The sequence below is a fragment of the Staurois parvus genome, unplaced genomic scaffold (genome assembly GCF_062004578.1).
Source record: "Staurois parvus isolate SC_StPar_1 unplaced genomic scaffold, SC_StPar_1.0 ptg000058l, whole genome shotgun sequence".
NCBI classification, from domain to species: Eukaryota; Metazoa; Chordata; class Amphibia; order Anura; family Ranidae; genus Staurois; species Staurois parvus.
Genome location: NW_028317854.1, coordinates 5606118 through 5626085, shown reverse-complemented (window position 1 = coordinate 5626085; position 19968 = coordinate 5606118). Strand labels below are relative to the sequence as shown.

Below are 19968 nucleotides of genomic sequence, written 5' to 3'. Positions count from 1 at the left end.
ATCCTTATCTTCATAAAGAATACCTCCAGAGAAAATGTATGATAGTGTAGTATCCTTTAAACATATAATAATGTGTACTCCGCTCTTCAACACCACTAGTGCAACAAAATCCACTCGCTGCCACCTTCCAAACCATGCACTTAAGTGTCCATTATCATAGATGAGAAATGGCTCCTCTCATTCCACACTGATCCAGCTTCCAATCTCATTAGGACATCATATCATAGGTCAAAAGAGAGACCATATAGTGTAGTATGTATTATAAATGGGTTTATTTTATTAAAATTATGCTTTCAAGAACTTCTTTGGTTAGCTTGATGAGGTTGGATCCCACACAGAAGGTCACCTATCTCAGCAAAGATGCCCTGCCGCTTCACTCTTGAGTCCATGAGCAGATACCTGTACCCGAAGGTCCCGGACAGCACAGCTGGGAGTGAGGCAGTATGTCAGCATCCCCCACAGCGCTGCCTCTCCTGCTGGCTGCTGCCGGGCAGCAGAAGGAAGAGGAACATGGAATGGAGGGGCAGTGGGGGTGGAATTTGCTGGAACTGATACAGTTTATAAGCTGTAATTTCTTCCTGCAGCCGCTGAAAGTTGGTAATAGGGAGAGAAGATTTTTAGCAGCTGCAGGAGGATTCAATACTGGCAATTGGTTCTAGCATTGCCACACCACTGCGCTTCCTGTCCAGATGTGACAGAGAGGTGACACAGCCCCCGGAGCATGGGGTTTGAGGTGCCCCTCTGAATGCGGTGCCCCGCGTTCCGAATCTGATTGTGTCAGAGGGCAGTTAAAAAGGAACTGCAGGCACAATCATAATGACATATTTTGCTAGCCTATGCTAGATACTGTAAGGACCCACTATATTGTATGTTGTGGAGGTCACTCTGCCTATTTGTGCTTGTACAAGGTAGGCTATTGATCAACCTCTCTATTGTCCTGATGATCAACTGGATTACATCTGAAGCCAAGAAAACTGCACAGACACCTACTGCACAGTCAGGGTGGATAAAAATCAATGATTTTTAAAAAAAAAATCAAAAAAATAGAATTTTTATTTAATTTGGATTTTTTTGATTTAAATCGGATTTTTTTTATTTAAATCAGATTTTTTTAAATAAAATGCTTTTTTGAGGAAAATATATTACCATCCAAAGGTTATTCCATCATGAAATAAAGATTAGTTTTTTAATTATGTAGAATAAGGCTGTATATGTTTAATTTTTTTGGTAAATAAATGCCATTAATCCATTCACAATGTCATGCTCTTCCAGAGGTTTTTGTAGGATTATTGGGCAGTTTCTCTGCCTACAAGATATTATCACAGATGCTTGGTATACTTTTGCAGTTCTCAAAACTGAATTTGACTCTGCAGATATCACATGCCTCTTCTTCCCAGCAAAAATGTTATAACATGAACAGAGTTAAGAAAAAGACCTTAATCCTAACTTCTACAAACCTATGAATACAGAATCAAACCCTTCAGTGCTAAGTTTCAAGAAGTTCAGTGAATAGAATAGAAACAATATTTTTCTGATTGTTTGGAGTGGAATAGATCTGCACAAGAAGAAAATGAAACTAAGTGTGAGGAGGAAGGGGCTGACAGTCTAAGTTTCTTAAAATATATATATTTTGTTTAGCCAAATTAGTTAACAAACATGGATGTTTGTTTAAGCAAATAACATATGCTGGAATGTTATTGTTTCAGTTGAATACATCTATTTAAATTGTTATTATTAAGGTAATGATTATTTTTCTCCTTCCTAAGTACAACAGAAAAGTTGTCCAAATATATTAAACTGGGGATAAAAAAACTAATATGAAAAGTTGTTATTCTAAAAATCATTTACTTGCATATTAAAGTTATACCAGCAAGAATTAGTCTTTATGTAGAAAACTAGGATTTAAATCAAGCCTTACTGACTAGTGATTTAAATCGTGATTTAAATCAGTTTGATTTAAATCAAATCCACCCTGTGCACAGTTCAAGATCATATGGACAAAACACAAGTTAAATTGACACTAAAAGATATCCTTAAATTTCCAAATAAAGGGCACATAAAGTGGCAAAATGTTTTTCACCTTAATGTAGGGAATACATTAAAGTGAAATTAAAGGTTCAATTTAAAAAAACAAACAAACAAACATGTCATATCTACCTGCTCTGTGCAATGGTTTTGCACAGAGAAGGCCCGATCCTCCTCTTCTTGGATCCCCCACTAGTGCTCCTGGCTCCTCCCCCTGCTGAGTGTCCCCAGAGAAAGTAACTCTAGGGGCACTTATGCATGCTCGCTCCTGAGCCGCTGCTCTGTGTGTCTGTAAGACACACAGGGTGTAGCTCAGCCCTGTCCCCCGCTCCCTCCTCACTAGCTGTGATTGACAGCAGTGAGAGCCAATTGCTCCTGCTGATGTCTCTCAGCCAATTAGGAGGGAGAGACACAGGAGAGCCAAGGCAGCCATGCACAGGATTTGATCGAGATGGGGCTCAGGTAAGTATTGGGGCAGCTGCATACTGAAGGTGTGCCTTTAGAACAGGGCTTGACAAATTTGCTTTGAATCTAGGAGCCAGCTACAAAAATTAGGCACCCGGGACTTCACATGATGTGATTTGCCACGCAACAATCACGGCAAATCCGCACCACGTTGAAAATAATGGTACCCAAATCTGTGTTTTGCAATCAATGATTTTGCTGCAATCCCAAAACTCCCAGGTGTGAATGGAGCCGCCCTGGTTCTCAAATATGTGATTTTGGATGCGTTTTCTATTTCAATGGTTTTTATTAATTTTAAACAGTATAAAAGAGAGGCAATAAAACACGCCCACGCAGGGGCTATCAATGGCACATAAATTACAAAACATTACTGTAACTGACTATAACAACTAAATGCAGCAGGCCAGTCACACCAAAACAGAGAAAGAATGAAAAAAGAAGAAAGAGGGGAAGAAAAAAAAAAAAAGAGGGGCAAGGGTCCAAGAGCGCCAATACCGAAAGCCATTACATCCCCAGACTAGCCGGGGAGAGTGTGGGAAAGGCATATTGCAACCACGGCTCCCATATTTTCAAAAATTTATGTTGGGAGTCGTTGCGGATACTCGACATCTGTTCGTTGAGCATCATAGTGGTCATACGATCCCGCACCCCCTGAAGAGGGACAACCGGACTCTTCCAGGCCTGAGCAATTGTTCTAGTGGCCGATAAAAACAGATAGGAAGCCAACTTCTGCTGATGAGCCAAGAGGCCCGGTATGGGGCAATGAAGCAAAGCATACCGAGCATCCCGGCGGATGGAGAGATGGAACAAGGTGAAAAGGAGGCCAAACACACGAGACCAAAAACGAAACAGTCTCGGGCATGACCACCAGATATGCAATACATCTCCACGATGGCCACAACCCCGAAAAAATTGATCACTACAGGCAGGGTTAGCCCGGGCCAACCGAGCCGGAACCTAGTACCAGCGAAACAATACTTATAGGCTGCCTCCAGCGTGGTCGTATTAAATGAGCATTTAGCTATGAGTGACCAGGCCTTATTCCAGTCCTCCGGATCCACGGCCACTCCCAGGTCGCGCTCCCACTGAACGACATATGAAAGAGAAGTATGCGGCGAGCGTTTATTCAAAGCTGCATAAAGAAGGGAAGTAAGGCCTGGGGCGCCTGGCCGTTGTTGGCAAAGCTGTTCAAAGGCAGATTTCTGGTACAGACGTGCCCCGCAATGAGATCAGCCAATACCGCAATTGAAGGTAACGAAAAAACTCCGCCGGAGGGACATCCCGTGACTCCCGAAGAGAATTCCAGGTAGGGAAGGACCGAGAGGTCAAAAAGTGTCGTACCTGGGAAAAACCATTGGTCACCCACCAAGAAAACGCCCTTGGTTGATCTAAACCTGGTGGGAAGAGGGGATTGTTAGTGATTGGGAGCAAAGGCAAAAAAGGTGACATTAGACCACTGGAGTAACGTACCGAGTCCCACACTTGCAAGCCATGGAGCAAAATCGGACTCAGTGCCGTGGGACGCAGGGCAGAGGGAAGCCATAGAAGTGTCGATATCGCAATAGGGGCACAATTAGGTAGTTCCAGGAGGACCCAGAGAGGTATGTCTGAGGAAGCATGCAACATAGATAACGGGGCGATCTGGCTCGCCTGATAATATTTAGTAACATTGGGAACCCCAAGGCCACCCTGAAGTCTATGGACAAAAAGCGTAGTTCTGGAAACTCTGGGGCGTTTATTGGCCCAGATAAAACGCATAATCTTTGCCTGAAGCAACCGAAGGAAATGAGGAGGAACCCGCACTGGGAGGGTGCGAAAATAGTATAGCAGTTTCGGCAAGATGGTCATTTTTACTGAATTAATCCGTCCAATCCATGACAGGTGTGGAAATTGCCAAGAATGCATAAGAGAGGACACAGAGCGAAGCAGTGGATAGTAGTTTGCAGCAAACAGTGAGTCATAGGTGGGGGTCAAGCGGATGCCTAGATATTCAAGAGAAGAAGAAGCCATTTATAAGGGAAGTGGGACTGTAGGCGCAAAACCAAATCTGAGGCCAAAGTAATATTAAGAGCGACAGTCTTATCCAAATTGATACAGAGACCCGAAATCAAGGAGAAGCGCTCAAGAACCTGTTGCAAATTTGGAAGCGTCGTCAAGGGGTTAGTGAGAGTCAAGAGGGCATCGTCTGCAAAAAGGTTCAACTTGAACTCCTGTCCAGCGTATGGAACCCCCGAAATATTGCAATCAGTTCGGAGCGCCATTGCCAACGGCTCAAGCGCCAGGACAAAGAGTGCTGGGGACAGGGGGCATCCCTGTCTCGTACCTCGCCAAATAGGAAAGGAATCTGAGAAATACCCAGCGTATTTAACGGAAGCCGACGGGGAAGAATACAAGGCTTGAATCCAAGAAAGAATAGAATCCCCAAAACCCCAGCGAGACAGCACAAACCGCAGATAGTCCCAGGATAGAGAATCAAAGGCTTTATATATGTCTAAGGACAGTAGGAATCCCGGTATTTTCCGTTGTTGTAGAAAATGTATAAGATGAACCACCTTACAAACATTATCACCCGCCTGTCTCCCAGGGATGAAACCCACTTGATCCCTGTGAATCAGGCTACGCAAATATTTATTGATACGACAGCTGAGAATCTTGCCTAATATCTTCAGGTCTTCATTAAGAAGAGAAATGGGCCGAAAGGCTTGCGGTTCCTGCACATCATCGGCTGTCTTAGGAATCATAGAGATATGAGCTCTAAGCGCGTCTGGAGAGGGCAAGGAGCCCTGTCGTAACTCATTGAAATAATCAGTCAAGAAGGGTGCTAACAGAGTTGCAAATTTCTTATAGTAGAGGCCGGAAAAGCCATCGGGACCTGGGGCCGCGGTGGACCGTAGAGATTTAATAGCTTGTAGCACTTCCAGTACGGTAACACCGGCATTGAGGGCCTTCTGCGCTGCCTCAGATAGTCCAGGGAGTTGGAGGTCTTGAAAAAATGCCTCTGCCTGAGCCACAGGGAAGGGATCTGGTTTAGCATAAAGACGCGAGAGAAAGTCCGCAAAACGGGAGACAATCTGCTGGGGATTAGAAGTACAGCCACCCACGGGAAGTCGCAATCGGATCTGTTTGTGGGGTTTCCCCACAGAATTGAGTTTCCTGGCCAGCATCGGACCAGGCTTATTCGCACAGGAATAGAATTTGTGTTTGGTCCAACGCAGGGCCCGCTCCGCCTCTGAAGAGGCGAGTAGATCCAACTCTGCTGCCAGGGTGTCCTGGGCACGTTTACGGGCCATGGATGGGAATGACTTCCAACGAGCGTCCGCAGAGGCCAACAGAGAATGAAGCTCCAAAAGTCGGCGCACCCGTTCCCGCTTCCGAACCGCCGCCAGCTGTATAACCTGACCCCGCACCGTGGCTTTATGCGCCTCCCACAGGGGAACTGCCGAAGAAACAGATCCCGAGTTTTCCGCAAAATATGTGCGTACAAAAGATTCTATTTGTTGGCAAGTGACCTGAGTGGTCAATAAGGAATCATTAATGCGCCAGTGAAAAGGGCGCCGCACCGACCCAGAAAGGGCCAGGAGGAGTACCAAGGGATCATGGTCCGACCAGGGCGAGGAGGGAATAGTTATCCGCCTGACCAAAGGAAGCTGCTGAACACGCATGAATATATGGTCAATTCTACAAAAACTGTCATGAGGGTTAGAGTAGAATGTAAAGTCGCGCTCAGTTGGGTGAAATTCTCTCCAAACGTCCGCCAGCCCCGCCGTCCTCAAGAGAGAGCGCATACGTTCCTCTAGCACTAAGTCGTGAGAAGGGGCCGTCCCCTGGGCATATCACCTGTCCAATGTAGAATCCAAGGTAACATTAGAATCTCCCAGAAGAAAAAGAAGACCCTTGGAGTGTCGGGAGACAATGGTGCAAAGATGAGAAAAGAATTTATGTTGAAAGCGATTGGGTGCATAATATGAGACAAAGGTAACCTCCTGATCCCAGAGGGTGCCCTGCAGAAGTAAGTACCTACCCGTGGGGTCCGCTATATTCCGAGCACAGACAAAAGGAAGATTGCGCTTGAAAGCTATTAGTACACCCCAGCGTTTCTCAGGGGCCGCGGCAGTGTAAAAGGTGGGAAAGTGAGGCGAAAGATACCGCGGAGCAGAGGACTGGGAAAACCTGGTCTCCTGTAAACATACCACATCAATTTGTTGCGATTTGAGGTGATGAAAAACTTTAGCCCGCTTCTGAGGCGAATTGAAACCTTGAACGTTCTGTGAGTATACTTTCAGAAGGGGTGAAGCCATGGCGGTATCAGCACAGCACGCTCAGCAGAAAAAGCATAGGTTGGCCACCAGTTACCACTCCCAATGGCGCACGGACTATGGCATCCTGAAACCCTGCATGAGGAGAAAACAAAAAAAACAAAAAGGAAAAGAAAAGAAGGGAGAAAAAAAAGAAACAAGAAATATATATAACAGTACAAACGTGTCACGTCAATGGTGACATGCATCCTCCTATACCTGAAGGATACCGGTTGGGGGTGGCTCTACCACCGGACACATGGCTGCAAATGAAAACAACAAAAACATAAGCCCCCAGGGGGCAAAAAGGCAATTGACACAGTAGAACAGAACACTAAAGTAATAACTAAGAGCACTTCCGCATCAACCTCCCGTTAGAAAACCCAGCTACACTAGGGGCCAACCCCCTCCAGGAGGACGGCCACAGGCCACCGTAGAACCTCTACATAGCCCAGGTGGTCCCCCACCCACCTCTTAAAAAGGCCAACATTCGAGCAGGCCCACCAGGCCAACCTCCCACCAGAGCCCGAAGGAGCCATCACCCCATACCCAAACGGGAATCCGAACAATGGCACCCGGACCCGAGATAGGCCAGGACAGCGAAAAGTCATAATCCACGAGTCCAAAAGGAGACCCCCCCTATTTAGTGGCGGAACCCAAGGGAGTAGGCTGGATCAGGCTTAGCCTGGAACTCTAACAACTGGAAGAGCCCTAGGGGCCAAACTCACAGTCCAACGGTGAAACACAATGCGGGAAATCCGAGATGCATCTTCAGCCTGGAGAAGAGCAGGATGGACTTGATCGTTGAGGGGTCTGAGAGAGGGCCCTCTATCTGTTGGATGACTGCTCCCAGAGGCGGCCTGGTGGAAGCGGCCTTGCGATCCCCGGCGGAAGAAGGTGCAAAGATTCCAGGAGCGAATGGGCCTCCTCCGGTGTAACAACAGAATGACCGCGGCCCTGGTAGTTAAAGGTGAGGCGGAACGGAAAGCCCCAGGCGTATTTAATTCCGTGGTTCACCAGGGCCAAAGTGAAGGGCTTGAACTGACGTAGTTTCTGCAGAGTGGTCTGGGAGAGGTCCACGAAGAGCTGGTAGCGATGTCCCTGGAATCTGAGATCTGGTTTGTTTCTGGCCGCCAAGAGAATGGTTTCCTTAGTGCGGTAGAAAGTGAACCCAATGATGATGTCCCTCGGGGGCCCATCCGGTCGTCTGGGGCCCAATGCGCGATGAATGCGGTCAAATTCGAGCCGGTCGATGGGAATTGCAGGCGTCAGCTCCTGAAACAGAGCAGTAGCGGTGGAGGTGAGATCTGTGATCGTTTCAGGAATACCCCTTAACCGCAAATTGCCACGACGGGAACGGTTCTCGAAATCCTCAAGTCGGAGCAGCACACCCGCTAATTCTTTCTTGAGGTCACACAAATCCTGCTTATGACCCTCAATGACCGTGGCCGCCGCATCCATTTTATCCTCAAGATCATTCGTCCGATTGCCCAATTCTCGGATTTCACGTGAAAGTCGGTCAGCAAGCTTGGAGGTAGCGAAGGACAGTTTCGACTGTAGCATCGTCTTGAAACGGTGCAGAAGCTCAGCGTCTCTCAGACCTGGAGGAGAAGACCGCAGGGATGCCGCTGATGCCAGGTCATCTTCCCCTGGGATCCAGCCCACCCGCGGGTAGGGGCAGTGGGGGACCCGAAATCAGGACCGGGGCTTCAACCGTGGTCTCCGGGGGAAGTCCCGCGGCCGGGGCTCCGGAACTCTCCGGCGGCAGGCCAAAAATCGAGGCCGCGGCTTCACCCACGATCTCCGGCGGGTAGGCCGCAACTTTAAAAACGGTCTGCCGGGCGCTGGAAGCGCGGGAGGAGGCTGTTTTTTTCCCCATTGGGGCACCAGGGGACGAGGGGCCAGGAGAGGTTGGAGGAGAGGCGAGAAACCCCCCCCCGAGGGCTTAAAATCGGCCGATGTGCCGGTGGTCAAGCAGCCAAATTTAAATAGCAGCCATTCTTCAGGCTGCTCACGAGCGCCCCCCCTTTGGATGCGTTTTCAAACTCACAGATTCGCATGACAGGCTAAATAATTTGTGTTCCTGTTGAGGTGGTTCACACAGGTGCGATCCACACACATTGTGTTTTGAGTGCCATTACAAAAAGGATCCTGTGTGAGTTTGTATTGATGTGTTCAAGACTTGCAAGTGATAGAGTAGAGTGGCATGTATAGATAAGTGTTCATGTAAGATTGCTATTGACAGGAGTTTTTGCATTGATGTAAATTTATTATTTATTTATTATTTATTTATCGAGTTTATATAGCGCCAAAGGGTTTGCTCAGCGCTGTACAATAGAGGGGGGACAATACATGAAACAGTACAGTAACATCAAACAGCACACAAGGGGTAAGAGGGCCCTACTCTTTCGAGCTTACAATCTAAATGGGAGGCTTTTTCACATTGAAGTCTATGGAAGGCATTTTCCTCGTGAAGTCAATGGGAGGCGTTTTTGCACTAAACTGTATGGAAGGCGTTTTTGCATTGAAGTCTGTGGGAGGTGTTTTCCCTTTCAAGTCTATGTGAGGTGTCTTTCCATTGAAGGCTATGGGAGGCATTTCCTTATTGAAGTCTATGGGAGGCGGTTTCCCATTGAAGTCTATGGGGGGGGCGATTTCTCATTGAAGTCTTTTAGGCGCTATTTCCCATTGAAGTCTATGGCGCGCGGGTTCCCATTGCAGTCTATGGGGCGCGGGTTCCCATTGAAGTCTATGGGGCGCGGGTTCCCATTGAAGTCTATGGGGCGCGGGTTCCCATTGAATTCTATGGGGCGCGGGTTCCCCGTCACAGTCTATGGGGCGTGGGTTTCCCGTCGCAGTCTATGGGGGGCAGTGTCTGGCGCCAGGACACAATTTCTAGTCGCCATGGTCTAGTTGCCATGGTGACCTGGCGCTTGGGATTTGTTGAGCTCTGCTTTAGAAGGTAAAAAACATTTTAGCTTTAGAATCACTTTAACATCTATTTACCAGCATATCTTAAAGTAATATTAACCTCTTCACGCCGGCCGCACACAAATGCCCCAGCGTCTGGGCCTAGACGCCGAGCAGCTGCACATTTGCGTTCAATTAAAAAAAAAAACGTGCTGAGAGCGTGATCCCTACTCACAGAAAGGTCCCGGTCTTCTCTTTCGATCGGGACCTTTCCCGATCATGTGACCTCCGTGACGACGTGTTACGGCGGTCACATGATCCCTAAACCCTGCCCCGCCCGTCCCGGCTTCTGAAACTCTTAAAGGGCTGGGAGGCGCCAGCGGGAAGGGGTTAAACGCTTTTGTTTTTCTAATATTCTGATCTGCCCCTTCAGTTCGACTACTCATGCATTTAGGATATGTAGGTGATGTTCGTTGTGGGCAAAAAAGAATCTAGATAGTGTGCACAAAGAAAGGTTCAAGATAGTACTAGATTCACGAAGAGGGAGAGTGATGCTGCCTATAACTTTAATGAATTTTAGGGATGCACCAATATATCTGCATTTTGCCATTAAGAAAAAACGTTCCGATAATGGTACCGATACATGTAAAGTCACGTCTCATTCATGTCCTCTAGAGACTTCAGTGCAAAATCGCATCTCATAGATTTTCATGCAAAGTTGAGTCCACATTGACGTCAATGCAAAAACTCCCACTAGTGACTACATTGCAAAATGGCCAGCCACATTACATTATGACTACATTGCAAAATGGCCAGCCACATTAATTAAATAAAAATAAAAAACCTTCTGTTTCGGTTTTTGGTTTTCGGCCAAGTGCATCCTGAATTTTTGGTTTTGGCACCAGAATTTTCATTTTGGTGCACCACTAATGAATTTAATGTTGCCTATTGTTTCAGACAACTTTTGCTTTGTGTTTTGAGTATATTTGCTGGTGGGTGGTGGAATTTAATTCCTTTTTTGAGCATTTCTAGATTTTGGGCAGAAACTGGAATACTCAGAGCACAACTATACAAACAGAGGAAAAAATTATACATTTAATGCTGATATGGTATGTTGACACCAGTCCACCAGTCTTTCTAATTGAACATGCTACAAAGATAATCTGGTCTTTTGGCTGGCAAAAAAAAATATTAAACAGGGTATTGAGTTGTTTAAAGAAGGAGGATGGAATATAAATCAGCAGGGCTTTGAAAATATTTTTTGGTAATTTGACCATCTTAATATGGCCCTCTTAATGATTATACAACATTGAAACCAAGAAGATAGGCCATATTGCCATTTCCTGAGCAGGTCCTTCACAGTCACAAGAAGAAGCGAAAAGTTAAGGGGGAAGGTCTCGTTTATGTGGAGAGGTAATTAGGTGCCAAGGCATTTTAATGCCCTAGAGGTTCATTTAAAAATAAAAGTATGTTGAAGGGTATTTATACTAGATAAAGACATGGCTACTCCCATTGCTTCTGACTTTGAGAGGTTAATTTTCAAGTTGGATAAAGCCTTGTAGTTCTCAATTTTGTGAAGTAAATTAGGACGAGAAACCAAGGGATTAGTGAGAGCGAGCAACATATCATGTGCTTAAGCAGATACTTTGTGTTGGCGTTTCCCAGTCTGTAAACCAGGGATGTTGGGATTCCATCTAAATCTATTCAAGTAAGGTTCTAGAATAAGGGTGAAGAGAAATAGGGAGAGGGGGCAAACCATTTGATACGGTGAAAAGTTCTGAATAGACACCATTAGCTTTGACCGTAGCAGTCGTTGAGCAATAGACATTGGTAATCTATTAAAACATTTTGTCCCCCGGACCAACATACAGAGGGACCGTGAAGATAAATTGCCAATTCACACTATCAAATGCCTTCTTGACATCTGTCCCCTGCAGAAGGCATGGGACATTTCTGAAGTGGGCTATATGAAATTATGGACCTTTATGGTGTTATCCTGTGCCTCTTGGGTTGGGATAAAACCAACTTGATCAAGGTGGACCAAGTTTAGTAGATGTAATTGTGATTGAGTAGCGAGTACTTTGGTAAAAAGCTTTCATTCCACAGTCAGGAGAGAAATAGGGCGGTAACCGCCACAAGAGGTACGATCCTTGCCTTCTTTTTCTTTTGGAATAATAGAGATATGTACTCTTGAGTGCATCGAATGGAAATGTAGTTGTATGGCCTAGGACATTAAAGACCTTTACCAGGCTTGGGGTCAGATAGGGGAGGAGAAGTTTTTAATATTGTGCCTATAAAGCTGTCTGTTCCAGGGGATTTACTTGTTTAAGATGAACTAACAGCAGCCTGAATTTCCTCCATGAAAATGGGCATTTCATATTCCTGTCAGAGGGACGGGTCAAGTAGAGGTAGGCCAGAAAAAGCCAAATAGTCCTCAATTTGAGAAAGTAGTCAGGCCGAAAAGGACGGTGACTGGAAGGTGGGAAGGTTTTATAAAGAGGCATAGAAGTCTTTTGAAAGCATCTAAAGTTTGTTTAGGAAAATATACCTTTATACCATCTGGTAGGATAATGTGAGCAATGTAAGAGAAGGGCCCCAGCTAGAAGTTGGCCACATTTGTCACCATGCTTGTAATAGAGTTTCTGACAAGATTTTATCGTGGCTTTAGCTTTGTATCGCAGACCTGCAGGTAACCTGCAGCTATAGATTAAGAAGTTATTTTTCAGTATTAGCATCCAAGTTACACTTGTGGGCAAGTTTCATGATTGATCAGAATACCTCTGATCGCAGCGTTGTGGGCTTCACTGGCTATACCAGGGTTACTATTGAAAGTGTTGGTTTGAAAGTAATATTGAATTTCTTTAATTACGTTAGCCAAGACAGAAGCATCTTGAGGGAGACTGTCATTCAGTTCCCAATGCCAAGCCCTACGAGAGAGAATTTTTGTCACATCAAATTTCAGTGTTATGGGGGCATGATCTGACCATGTTATACTGCCTATATCTCCTGCCCTAACAGAGGGGAGATGATGTGGGATTAAAAAAAGTCTGTGCGAGAGTACCTTTTACGTGTGGAAGAATAAAATGAATAATTCCTTGTGTTCGGGTGTATCCACCAGACGTTCTTCAATTGGGCTTTGTGGATAGCCTGAAGAATTAGTCTGCGAGAGACAGAGGGGACAGAGGCACCACCTGTAGAGGAGTCAAATTTAGGATCCAGTGGTACATTGAAATCACCTCCCACACCATCAGTAAATACTGGTACTTTTTCCAGTGTGTGTGTGAGAAAATGATCTTCTGTAAAGATTTTATTGCTTAACTGGAGAAAGGAAGCAAATACAGATATAAACTAGACTGTTATGTGTTGCAGTGATGGTCCACAGGAGCCTTACATACTGTATGGTGAGTGCTCTTGTCTATTTCAGAGGGATGAAGCCATATATAGAAATGCATGGGCGAATCTCTTAATTCAAAGAAGCTTTGATTTTTTTCAATCATAAGCAATACGCTTCCTCGTATTAATGTATCCACTTTATTAAGGCCTAAAACAAATCATTGTATGAAAACAATGCCCGAACCACATAAAAAAAGGTGATAAATAGTGAATGATTAAATAACATAAAAAGATACATGAATCCAATAATGTGATCACAGTGACACCTATGACACAGGGATCAAATGTGGTCTGGAAGTGTATTCCTAAAAAAAAGCCTTCCTCAGATGCCAATCCAGGCTGAAAGTTCAAAACTGTAATTATCAGATGCAATCACATTATTAAAAATGAATACATTTTCTGATTTTCTTGCTCTCTCAAATGTTTTCTGGATTTATCCCTTTTGAAGAGCGTGTATCACATTCTGTGCAATCTGTTGTGCAACTGTACCTTCTTGTTGATAAATTTCTTTTAACGTTAAAGATAAAAAATTAATACATTTTCTGATTTTCTTTCTCTCAAATGTTTTCTGGAATTATCCATGTTGAAGAGCGTGTATCACATTCTGTGCAATCTGTTGTGCAACTGTACCTTCTTTTACCTTTTTGTTGATAAAGTTCTTTTAACGTTAAAGATATAAAATGAATACATTTTTAATTTTTTTTTTCATTTTTTTCTTTCATTTGACCATTTCCAAGTGTTGAAAGCAATCTTCACATACTTGTGGTACACAATGTGACTTGTGTTTTTTTTTTTCTGTTACTGCTTGTACCTGTTGCAATGCATGTGCTAACAACCTGAAAAAAAACCATCAGCCATTTTGAACTCTGAAATCCTGTCAAAGCTCACACTTCAAGGTTCATTAGCTAGAACACCTTCTTCTTTGCCATCATCTAAAATGTCTTTCTTTTTGTTATAAATATAAGATTATATAAGAAAGTATACATTTAGAATAAACATAACACCAAATAAATAAGACTAATACTGTAAGTTTCAGCTTGTTTGTTTTGCTTAGTGTTTTTAGGCCATTCTTCTTTTTCTCAGGTTCTGTAGGTATCTACTCTCCTGTGTTCTCTGTAAGCTCCTTGCACTGATTTTCTCCAGCTAATAAAATCCGTGGAGTATAACCATTTTTCCTTGCAGTGTGACAGCTGTGCTTGATCAAATATGGTTTGAGTTAGAAAGAATGTCTAAACAAAATTAAATTTGTACAGTGAGCAATGTCCTTGTTGTATTTTCTAGAATTTCTGCCACGCAGTCTTCACTATTTAGTATGAGCTTTACTTCTGGTTAAATTTTGTTGGCTATGTGAAGTCATTAATGGCAGTTACAGTTGTGGAAAAAATGAGTCAGACGTGTCCAAGAACTAAGAACCAGCATTGCAGGGCAGAGGAGAGGAGAGTATAGTAGCAGTAATGACAACACTGCAGTGTTGTCTAGGCACATTTAGAGAGCAATGCACATCTAATGATTTATTATGATGTCATTTACAGCAGCTTGAAATAAAGATATATTCCTGAAATGTTAGGCCCCTTTTTATATTGATACAGTGCGGTTTGACTACACCATGGGTGTAGTGCAGTGTACCAGTGGGTTTGGTGTGGCTTAGCTATGCTTTCCCATAGAGTTCATAGAAATCTATGGGAAAGCGCAGCTAACCTGCAAAAAAACCCGCAGTTACACTGCGCTACACCCACAGTGCTGTTCCGCATCAGTGGCCTTATTTAAATCAGGAGTATGATTCCAAGGGCCTGTTTTATAAAGACATGTAAATTTTTTTATTAATTTTTGTTTTTCTTACAGGCTTCTTTCCTTTTCATTATATTTCTGAAGCTATTTTTGGACTTGTTTTTCTCTTCTTAGATTACATTTTATAATAGAAGTAAGGAAAAGATTTGAACCTATGGCATACTTGCATTGGTCCAGCTTGAACCAATATAAATGTGCATATTTGATACCCAAGGGGCAGCTGAGAATGATGACAAGTAGTTGTCAGCAGGCAATCTTCCGAGTCCCATGGGAGTGACCCCTCTGCACACTGACCAAAGGAGTGTGCTCGCTTGGCATTGACACCATTTACAAAAAAAAGCCTTGTATATTTTCAGTGAATACAAGGTGTCCAATGATAGGATGAAATAGAGATCTTGATGTCATTGCCCATCCTCTCTACCTTGCTCAATCAGAGAGCAACTTGTATCCATTGAACAAAATACAAGCTGTTCTGTGAATGGTGGCAATGCTGAGCAATAAACCCCCTGTGGTCAGTTAGCAGAGGGGGAAGCTGCTTGGATGGACCTGGAAGATTGCAGCTCCAACTACTATAATGATTGTCAGCTTCCCAAACGGCCCTTCAGGTATGACATATGCATGTTTACAATGGTCCAGGCACAAAAAAAAGTTTGCTATAATGCAACTCTTGCATAGCACAAATCCAGCATTGTTTCTTTTGTAACATCCCTCGATACACCGAGGGGGAATTATAAAAACTGGAGTAGCACAAATCTGGAGCCGTTTTGCATCGTAACCATCTAGCTTCAATCTACAGCTTGTTCAGTTAATGTGGTTGCAAAGGATAAAGGTTTTTTTTAATGCATTCCCATTATTAAGGTAGAAAACCTTTAATTTGCAGCTCCCTCCTCAACCCCTTCTCCCCCCCCCCCCCAATACTTACCTAAGCCTGAAGTTGACCCAGCGCTGTGCATGAGAGCAGCATCACTGTCCCCTCTCACTGGCTGAGAAACAGCATTGGGAGCCCTTGGCTATTGTGTTCTGACAGTGGGGACATTTCCCCGCCGTCAGAATACACGGATCAGTGCTGCAGGCTGTAGCATGCTGCACTGATTGTGTAGAATGTCCCAACAGGCTGGTTGTACAGAAGTTGATTGGTCCCTGCTGAATGGGCTGATTTTCAATTCAATGTATGGCCGGCCTAAGCCTCTTATTTTCCTGCCTTGTTCCTCCCCACCTTTGTTGAGTAGTAGCTTTTACTCTCAGTTCACGGATGCTCACTAGTTCCCAACTTTTTTCCTCTTAGGGACCAGTGAGACGGCTCATTAGCTATGCAGTGACATCTCAGCTCCTTCTCTCACAGCAGTGCTGTGAGTGTGTGGGTCTGGCAGGAGATGGGTGAGTTCTTTGCTCCCTTGTTGCTGCCAACACATACACCTACAGCAGCAGTTTTACTGATGTTGGGCCCCAACAGCTACTAGATTTTTCAATTCTTTTTGTAATCTCAGGTCACAAATTCAGTAAAACACGGTAGATAAAACATGCTGCCTAGAGATTTATCACTGGCATTTACATAGCACCATCAGTTTATGCAGCACTTTATATAATGTTATAATGTACCTTCACACCCCGATCACATAAAGTGCGATTTGCATGCCATTCGACTTGAAAATCGTATGCCAAGTCGCACCTTATTGTCCACTATTAGAGCGGTCATATCAGTGCGGTTCTGACTTGGTCGGAGCTGCACCGATTTCTAAAATAGTACATGCACTTTGTCTCTTTGTCAGATGTTTTGCAAATCGCAACTGAAATCGGCAGGTCACCCGATTTTGAAATTGTGCGACTTTACTGTAAGTCGCACGTTTTCAAAATCGGCTTTGATGTGACCAGGGGCTTACTCAGTCCCAGCCCTCAAGGATGTCACATTCACAGATAGTGTACTGGCTGGGATTCAAACCAAGGAACCCAGTGCTGCACAGCAGATGTGCTAACCACTAAGATCAGCTTTGTATACCTTTTATTTATGCTGTAGGAGTGTGAGACTGTTATCTCAATTTTTTTCTCTGAATTTGAAAATGTTAGAAATTCCTGACAGGTAGGCTTTTATTGCCGAAGAGACAGCTATTTTTCTACTGTACACTGAGCATTGAGTTCATGCCTTGGTGCTAAGATAAATTACCCTTTGTATGCATGCAAAGGAGCTATGTCATTCCCAACAGGCCAGTGGAGATGGCCAGAAAAGTTAAACCTAGAATATCTGTTGCAGATGTCGTCACCAACGAGGGAGCTTGCGGACGTTGCATTGCTGGATAGCAGGTAAGTATACTCAACTTTAGTTTTGCTATGAATGAAAATTGTGCACACTTTCACTTTGTTTGGAATGAATCAGTAAGATAAAACATCTATGTGCATATGTTTGAAAGAAACTTTGTGAGGAATAAAGAGATACCAGACAGGAAACGATATCTCCAGCAGTTTCCTCTGTTCTCATTATACTCTCTAATATAACCATTCCTGTGAATTTTCTGCCTAATATGAAAATTTCTTCTTCTGCTCTGATGTCTTTATTTTTTTCTCTGTTTTCTAATTCCTTAAGTGAGAAAGTAAGTGTGTGTTTTTGCATTATGTGTTTTAAACCGTGAGATGACCACTGTGCGATTGCATAATTGCAAACTAGGGCAATTTTCTTGCTCTAGCTCATCTACTTATTGTCATAATTTACCACTTTAAACATAAAAGCTTTTTGGCACCAGGTTCTCTGCTTATTATATTTAACATTTTTACAGCAAAAAAAATGAAAGTTAGTTTAGGCACCAAGTTTGCTTCTCTGACAGAGAATTGCACTGGTATCTCCTGCATTTAGGCCACATGCATGCTAGACATTTAGGTTGTGTGCAGCCAGGCCCAGACTACAGTGCCCCTTTACAGCACAGTCCCCTTTATATCACAGTGCCCCTTTACATTATAGTGCCTCTAGAGATCTAATCACCGTGCCCCCTATATATTCAAAGAGATGACCCAATCCAGCAAAGAGTCATCCGCCATTTAGCAAAGATGTCTCTTTGCTGGATGGGGATATCCCTTCTTGGACTTGGCTGTCTCTTTCCTGGATTGGGATGTCTCTTTGCTGAACAGGGATGTCTCTTTGCTGGATCCAACTGGGCAAAGAGACAGCCCAGTCCAGCAAAGAGACATCCCCAGATAACAAAGACGGGATGTCTCTTTGCTGGACAGGGATATCTCTTTGCTGGATGGGGATGTTCCTTCTTGGACTGGGCTGTCTCTTTGCTGGATTGGGATGTCTCTTTGCTGGACCCAACTGGGCAAAGAGACCGCCCAGTCCAGCAAAGAGACGGCCCATCCAGCAAAGAGAAGGCCTGTCCAGCAGAGAGAGCCCCACCGACGCTACAGACCTGTCACAGTGTGCCAGCGGCTGCGGGTGGAGAAGAGAGGCCATCATTCTCCCTTCATTGCAGCGGCTGGCCAAGGAGGTGTCCCTGTGTCAGCGGCGCTTCCTGCTTGTGTTCAGGAGCTATCACTGCCGCTCCTCCTGTCGGCCCTGCTTTGGGCATAGCCACATAGCAAGAGGTGATCGGTAGCCGTGGTCTGTATTAGCTCATCCACACTGCGGTTGCCACATACCTCCCGCTGTGCTGCCCGGTCATCTTAAGCCCTGTGGCCCTGGCCCACTGGGCAAATGGCCGGTGTGCCCTATGGCCAGTCCTGTCCTGTATGTAGCCAATCTATGAATTTTGTTCACCTGGGAGTTACAGGTACAACATGCAGCTCTGCTGCCTGCAGCCAATTATGGCTGAACCCCCGAACACGTAGGGCCCTGAATGAAAGTACCACTTCCAACATTCAGGCCATTCTAGCCGCCACAGCCTTCAGCCTGCAGTAGACTTTTACAGGCTGCAGGCTGCACCTGTGCCCCCTTGGTGCACTAAAACACAAGCATGGACTGTACACATGCAAATGCCTAATGTGAAGGTGGTATTAAATGTACATACATTTTCATCTTATTTGCATGCATTTATATGCATTTAGACACTTTCAGAATATGTTTTCTGCCCCTTGAGGCACAGATTTTTAGTCTTTTATAAAGATACAGTAGCTAAACTGAATACACCTAAATGCTAGTAAATGCACAGTGTGCAGTATACCATTTCAAATCATTACTTGTATTTATGTGTGTTTAGATAAAATGCATATAAATACATACAGTTGTGTTCAAAATAATAGCAGTCAGACATCAGTAACCTGATCAATCACTGTTTTTGGTAGAAATGATATTTCTACATGGCAAATAATTTACTAGCAGGTGTAGTAGAGTAATAGAAATCCAACAGACCCAACAGTCATGACATGCATGCTGCTGATTCTGTGTCATTGAATCACTAATTGAAAGGGGCAGGTTCAAAATAATAGCAGTGTGGAGTTCTATTAGTGAGGTCATTCATTCTTTGAAAAACAGGTGGCAATTATTGCCCTTATTTAAGGAAGGAAGGCAGCAAATGTTGTACATGCTGTTTACAGTGCATTTTTCTCTGAAATTCTGAGGAAAATGGGTCGTTCGAGACATTGTTCAGAAGAACAGCGTACCTTGATTAAAAAGTTGATTGGAGAGGGGAAAACATATAAAGAAGTGCAGAATATAATAGGTTGCTCAGCTAAAATGATCGCAAATGCTTTAAAATGGCAACCAAAACCTGAAAGACGTGGAAGAAAGCGAAAAACTACCATTCGAATGGATAGAATAGCCAAAATGGCAAGGACTCAGCCAACAATCAGCTCCAGGAAGATCAAAGAAGGTCTAAAGTTACCTGTGAGTACTGTTACAATTAGAAGACACCTACAGTCATGGCCGAAATTGTTGGCACCCTTGATATTTTTCCTGAAAATCAAGTATTTCACACAAAAAAGGTATTGCATTAACACATGTTTTGCTATACACATGTTTATTCCCTTTGTATGTATTGGAACAAATATAAAACAGAGGCAGAAAAGCAAATATGACATAATGTCACACAAAACCCCAAAAATGGGCTGGACAAAAGTATTGGCACCCTTAACTTAATATTTGGTTGCACACCCTTTGGAAAACATAACT

The 19968-nt window shown here is 44.1% G+C and overlaps 1 protein-coding gene across 3 annotated transcripts in view; it reads left to right on the top strand.

Moving 5' to 3' along the window:
- The window catches only part of TPST1 (tyrosylprotein sulfotransferase 1), a 170190-nt gene that overhangs the window by 27473 nt on the left and 122749 nt on the right, over positions 1-19968 (top strand). The window lies entirely within an intron of this gene.